This window comes from Echinops telfairi, unplaced genomic scaffold (genome assembly GCF_000313985.2).
Source record: "Echinops telfairi isolate 266 unplaced genomic scaffold, ASM31398v2 ScPeMD7_7462;HRSCAF=8500, whole genome shotgun sequence".
NCBI classification, from domain to species: domain Eukaryota; kingdom Metazoa; phylum Chordata; class Mammalia; order Afrosoricida; family Tenrecidae; genus Echinops; species Echinops telfairi.
The window spans coordinates 2,983,466-2,988,611 of NW_022111362.1; positions in this window are offsets into that span (position 1 = coordinate 2,983,466).

Consider the following 5,146-nt stretch of genomic DNA (forward strand, 5'->3'; position numbering starts at 1 on the left):
CCCAGTGGCTGTCAGGTTCAAGATCCAGGGTGAGTTGCTAACAGGGTTTCCTACGCCTTCCCCAGGAGGCGACTTGGGGGTTGTCCCTAAAGCCCGGGCACTGGCCACGGAGGCTTCCCCTAGGGCGCCGTTGCGGGCTACTGGAGTGTAGTCTGGGGTCCGGCTGGGGAGGGGTGGGGGCGAGGCGCGACAGTCCGGCCCGCGCGCCCGGCGAGGTCCCGGAGCGCCCCCGGCCGAGCGCGCAGGACTCACACCCCGATCCTCACCAAAAGACCCCCAGGGGCGAAGGAGGCGTCCATCCCCCTCTTCCCACGCACACTCCCAAAACGCAGTTGGGTGAGCCCCCTCGCGGGCCTCCCAGCGCAGACATGCTCCCCAGAGCATCCAAGTTGCGCCCACTTTGGCTCACGTCCCCTGGCACTCACACGGAAACTCCTACACACGCGGCAACCACCTTGGAGTCCATCCACAGCGTTGCACACGCTTCCACACACGCGCGCGCACACCCACACACTCACGTATATCATTACTCACACATTTGCCCACATACAAGGCCAGGACAAGTACATCGGTACAGTCATGCAATTGCACACACACTTGCAAAGCAGACACTTAAAAACCAAATCACGAACCACTCCCTGTACACAACCTCCTCGCGGTCACAAGCACATACAGATACACGTACTCTCCTTGCTTTCTCTTCCACACTTCTATCCCAGCCCCCCAGCCCATTTGCAACCCTCCCAATCCCAAGTCAAGATCCGCAACTGAGCGGCCCCCTATGGTGAAACGCGCACGCCTACACTCCTTTCTAGCGGCCGACGCTAGAGGCTTTGGCCCAACGCCGCTTTAGATTCCAGGTGTGGCGGTAACTCCGCGCTCCACGTTTTGCAGGCTGCCGCGGTGTCGGAGGCGAGGCGAGGCGAGGAAGGGAGCTGGAATAACAAAGGCAAGTTAGGTAAAGCGCGAGGGGGCGCAGCCCGGCCCGGCCGCGGGGGGAGCCCTCCGCGGCCGGGGCTCCGGAGGCTGAGGGGTCGTGGGCCACCGGAGCCAGGGGAGGGAGACGAAGGGGGCGGGGGCGCGGGATCTGGCCGTGGCGTGACGTCAGAGAACAATGGCACTGCCGGGGAGAAGCGGGCGCTGCGAGGCGGTCGCGATGGGGGTCTCCCCCCGGGGTTGGGGCGAATGGAGGAAATCCTGCCCGGTTCGGGCCACCGCCTGATTGACGAGGTCCCTATAGGAGTGCGGATGTGTCCCGCAGTCTCTCACGTCGCTGGGCCTCGTGGGCTGGGAGCTGGCCCTACAGGGGCTGCTGGTCAGAGCACACCCCTCCCCTCAATTTTGAATATCCTTCCAAGGGTTTCTCTGACCTCAGCTTGAACTCCTTCAGGGCCGGGGAGATCACTCCTTCCACCTCCCAGGGAGAAGAGGCAAAATGAATTTGCCAGCCCTGAATTCATTTCCAAGGCTATGCTAGTCTGACAGCCAGCAAATTCAGCCTGGAATTCCTGAGCGCTCAAAGGACTGCGGCTCCGATCCACAGAGGGTGATGTCAGCAACCTCCCGCGTTTCCCGGGGGGAAATTCAGCCTGCGTCTGCCCTTGGGTCCAGGAGGAACCGCCCCTTGCTGAGGCTTAATCCCCTCACCTGCCACATGGACAATTACCTATCACCTCTGCTCCTCCTGCACAGGTGGCAAATGGACATCCCTGGGGAGGGTGATGCTGTGAATGTGTTTGCAGATCTGTGGGGACACCAAAGAGGCATGGTCCCAGCTTATTCCGGTGGGGGCTGATGAGCCTGTCCCAGAGCCTGAAGGAGGGACTTCCGCTTGCTGAATCGTGGTTGGAATCTCAGCTACTCCACTCACAGCAATTCCCAGCTGCGCTCAAGCAGAAAGCCACCCCCATCCAGTGTGTGAGTGTTTAAGAACTTGAGGTATAGCAAGGTGGGTCCAGCCTAAATTAAGCCAGTGGGTAATGAGGGACAGCCACCTCCAGGAACTGGGAAATGCTGGTGACCTTGTGGTGACCACTTACTTTCCAAAGCTTCTGTCCAGAACCCCCACCTGTGTTCTTTGCATCTGGAAAGCAGGAAGTGTCAAAAGAGGGCAGAAACAAGTCTGGATGAAGAGTCAAGGCCTCACCTCAGGGTGTGTGTGTGTGTGTGTGTGTGTGTGTGTGTGTGTGTGTGTGTTAGGGGGGAAGGAAGGGGGAGGGATCCCAGCCCTCCCCAGCCTGGCATGTATAGCACTGGATGGTAGCAGGTCTGAGAAGTGGAAACTGTAGCTGGTGGTCCTCAGAACCCTGGACTTCAATCCTGGTGTTCTGAGGCTCTTGCTGTCTCCACTTATCTTTTAGGGTGATAATAAGGCAGGAGTTTGGGGTGGGATCCCTACAGATCTTGGAGAAAGCGCTAACTTATTTAGTGCTTTCTGGGTGCCGTGGCACTGATTTAGCACCAGTGAGCATTTGCTGACTAAATTTTCACATTGCTTTTATGTAGGGTCTGTGACTGTCCTGCCTTCATAGGAAACTACGCTGAGACTTGCCCATTGATAGCAAACTTTGAACTCGGATGCTTCAGCATCACCATGTGTGTTTAGCCATTGACTCCTGTGTAGCCCTGGACCAGTTGCTATCCTTCTCTGGGTCTCTATAAATTGAGGGCAAGGTCTTATAATGGCGGGTGGGCCTGTTTGGAGATTGTCTCCTGGGCCCACACTCACTCAGCTTACCTTCTAGGGCCCTGGGGATCTGGGGGGCACAAGGAGGATAGCATCATCACCTTCATTCATGAGATGAGGAAGATGGATCCTGCTCATCCCATGCAGACCTGTAAATCACTTGGGTCTCGGAACAAGACAAGGGCTGAGTGGAGCCTGCTTGCAATGCCCAGGCAAGCTTGCCAAGTCTACCTTCAGAGTAGAATCAAGTGCTATTAATTTCCTGCCTCGTGGGAGCCACCAGAGCGTGAGGGGGTAAGGGTAGGGGTGTCATTGCTTCAGCATGGGCTCAGGGAGGGTGAGGAAGGCCTGTGGTGTGAATGGAGAAACAAGGCCTGTCAGGGTACAGTATCTGTGGCCTCTTCTGCCCAACAGCCTCTGAGGGTCAGACATGGGGAAGGCTAAGGTAGGCTCGTGTATACAGGGCTGATATCCTACCTCTGTGGGAATACCTTCTCAATCTCTCTTCTCCATCCCGTAAACTGCCCCAACCTCCCCTGCACCCCTGAAGGGAGCCAGATCATCCTCGAACTGGACTCAAGGGACTGGAGGAAAGTCACCTGTATTGAGTGCTTACTGCATACCATGCACTTTGAAAATAGTCTCTCTTTCCATCCTCACAACAGCAATCACTGTTGTAAATGTTAGGTGCCATTGACTCAGCTCTGACTCGGTGACAACAGAAGGAACACCCCCTGGTCCTGTGCCATCTTCATCATGGTTCTTAGGTTGAGCCCCTGTTGCAGCCACTGTCAAGCTATCTTGTAAGGGCCTTCCTCTTTGTCGCTGCCCCTCGGCTTTACCCAGCATAATGTCCTTCTCTAGGGACAGGTGTCTCCTGACAACACGCCCAAAGTGCATGAGACAAAGTTGTACCATCCTTGCTTTTAAGAAACACTCTGGCTGTACTTCTTCCAAGACAGATCTGTTTTTTCTTTTGGCAGTCTCTGGTACTTTCAATATTCTTCACCAACACCATCATTCAAATGCATCAAGTCTTCTTTGGTCCTCCGTATTCCGTGTCCAACTTTCATGTGCACGCATATGAGGTGCTGGGAAATACCGTGGGTTGGGTCAGACACACCACAAACACGAAGGTGTCGTTCTCAAGGTGTATGACATACAGCAAGCACTTAATAAATGTGATTTTCCTCAGGTCCCTTGAGTCCCAGTTCTTGAGATGACCTCACGCCCTGCAGGGGCAGTGGGGGTAGTGGTGGTGGTTTGAGGGGTGAAGGAAAGGGACTCAGGTTAAGTGGCCTGCTCAGCATCTCATCAACAAATGAGTTGGCTGCAGGTCCAGGTCGGTCCTGGTCCTCAGGGTTGAGAAGAGGGATTTTCCCTCATCTCATTGCCAGGTTATGTATTGACAAGGTGACATTCTAGGTACTTGGGTAGAATTAACAGCCTTATCAACCCACTCCGGAATGTTCTCCACTATGGCCAGTGGGGTAATAGTCTCACTCACTGGATTCAGGAGGCATTTGGGTCCTTCCAGCTCCTGGTCTATACCGCTGGTAGGTGGGTAGTTGGGTCCACCAGAGAGGGGGTGTTGCCTTCAGCATTTCAGGCTCCCCCTGGTCTACCTACTCATTAAATTCCAATCAGATTGTTCCCTCCCTTCTCTGAACCCACACCTCCTCAGTCTCCAAGCCTTGGCTCATTCAGTTACATTCCCCAGCTACACTGTCTTCTCAGTTTCAATTGTGGAGCTCTTTTCCGTAGTGTGAGACCCAGTTAAATTACCACTCCCTCATGGAAGCAGCAGTCAAGAGATCAAATGGTGCATTGTGTTGGTAAATTTGCTGCACAAGCCCTCTTTACAGTGTTCTTACTTTGAAGAGCAAGGTGCATCTGACTCAAGCCCTGGTCATTTCAGTCACTTCCTATGCATGTGAACGTTGGACATTGAATAAGACCGAAGACAATTCGATGTATTTGAATTATAGTGCTGACAAAGAATATTAAAACTGAGACAGGGGAAAATGGCAACTTGATAGGACTCACTGGTCTGGAGCTCCTGCTGCCAGACCAGAAACTTGGGAGACCAGAGGATGTACATTGGTACAGATAGGAACTGGAAACACAGGGAATCCAGGACAGATGACTCCTTCAGGACCAGTGCTGAGAGTGGCGGTGCCTGGAGGGTGGAGGGAATGTGGGGTAGAAAGGGGGAACCAATTACAAGGATTTACGTATAACCTCCTCCCTGGTGGAGGACAACAGAAAAGTGGGTGAAGGGAGACGTCGGACAGTACAAGATATGACAAAATAATAATTTGTAAATTATCAAAGTTTCGTGAGGGAGCAGGGAGTGGGGAGGGAGAGGAAAAAATGAGGAGCTGATGCCAGGGGCTGGGGTGGAGAGTGGATGTTTTGAGAACAATGAGGGCAATGCATGTACAAATGTGCTTTACACAA